The sequence below is a fragment of the Propithecus coquereli genome, unplaced genomic scaffold, assembly GCF_000956105.1.
Source record: "Propithecus coquereli isolate 6110/MARCELLA unplaced genomic scaffold, Pcoq_1.0 Scaffold499, whole genome shotgun sequence".
NCBI lineage: Eukaryota > Metazoa > Chordata > Mammalia > Primates > Indriidae > Propithecus > Propithecus coquereli.
The window spans coordinates 161,201-163,215 of record NW_012150829.1 but is presented as its reverse complement, the minus strand read 5'-3'; positions in this window follow the sequence as shown (position 1 = coordinate 163,215).

Here is a 2,015-nt window from a genome sequence, read left to right as displayed (position 1 = left end):
TGGCCAAGATGTTAGTTAGTTACCCCCAAACTATCATTGTGAGAGGACTTAATCCTCAAAAGCCCTGCTTTTTTTGTTTATTTGATTATTAATCTTGACTGTTGATATAAAAGTTAAGAGATACCCCCTAGAGCCTTCTTTGGGTTCCATATATATTCCTTTTTATCCCTATTGTAAAACTGCAAATCTATTTTGTATTCATTATTATGATCATTCACTCGAACCATAAGAATGACCATTTTTTTTCTATTTATTAAGTCAGTGTCATAAGAAGCACAAAATGGTCAGGTAGCATTCCCATCTTTCTATTCAATGGAACCAGTGCCGTGTACCTGAGTAGCAGCATTCTTTCTTTAGAGAAAGGGCTCCACACTGGCAGAACTCTACGAGAACCAAAAATTTCACAGTCTATTAAGTACAGGAGTGAGGAGTCTCTCCAACTTCTTCTCCTTAATTTTCAGACCCATGTATTCTGGCAATAAAGGAGACAAACATATAATGGTTTCTGATTGAATTTAGCATCCAACTAACACTGTAACTGAATCTTCAGGAAGCCATTTTGTCTTTCTTTTAAACCAAGCACTTCTCAGTGATGTGCTAATACAGGTAATTTGTATGAGCATGAGCCAATCACTTCACTTCCTTTTCTGTGAAATGAATTTCTTGATAAGAACCAATGTTATGTGGCATGTAATAAATAGGCGTTCCATGAGGCTCCTGTTGGTAGTGAGTAAGGCAAATCTATATCCAGAATAAGATTATATCCCAATGAGGCTGCTCCCTTACACTCCTGCTCCCTTAGTGAAGAAGTCTGATATAATCAATCCATCACCAGCTGCCTGATTGATACTCTTGCAGAATGGTGTCATAAGTAGGACTTAATACTGCTCTCTGCTATTGGCACATTAGGTATTTAGCATTAGTATTAGCAAAATCAGCTTTGGTAAGAGGAAGAACATATTTTTGAATCCATGAATAGCCTCTACTGTTGACACTATCGATGCTTTGTTTACAGCCCCATTGAGCATGTACTATAGTGGCCTGGGAAAGATATTACTGATATCAACAGTGAATGTCATTGCACCTACTTGATTGTTGGGAGCCTCCTCTGCAGTGGATGTGACTATTCACATGAGACATAACTATCTTCAAATTCTACACTCATTCTGAAAGATCTATCCTCATACCTCTTCCCCAGACTTCCAATTTGCCAACCTATTCCTTGCAGGTCTCTGACTTTTCAGTCAAAGTGCTAACAACTGTCTGTGAATCAGAGCACATTTGCATCCCTGGCCAAATGGAGGGGCTAATGAAAACAGAAAACAAATTGTACTGTTCAAAATTCTGCCCACTGGGAAGATTTCCCTTTATCGTTCTGCTTCTGAATCACCCCTGAGTAGGATTGTAATGACTCAGCCATCCATTTCTGGATGTCATCAGCATATCATGCAGATCCATCTTTTAACCATGCTCATTTTAACTCCTTAGTCAACTAGTTGTAAAGAACATGAAGGCACAGGCAGTAGTTGAGGGAGAGGAGGCAACATAGCAGGAATAAGTGGCAAGGAAATATGAATCACCTGCTCAGACAATGTACTTGTACCTTTCAGACATGCCAGAGCTTAGTCTCTTGTTTATATCTTTTTCACTTGGTAATATATTCCTCTGTGCATATACAACTTTTTGGCTTTGGGTTAGATAACACCCAGTTAATGGTACATATATCAGGCTGAATGGTCACTTGATAATACCATGAGTAGGCATTCAGTCTCTTCCAAGACCTAGTAGCAAACATGATGCTATTTCTTTCCATTTTACATCTCTATAATTTTCATTTGTTTTTTCATGCATTATAATTGCTGAAATGTACCAACTAGTTCTCTCTGTTTTTAAACATTTTAATCATGATCATACTATTGTTCAGCTTTGGAAACTGGGACTTTAAAGACTATGAAATATCAAAGTACAGATGTTCCAAGACTACTGGATATGTATCTTAAGTTTTGTAAATAGAA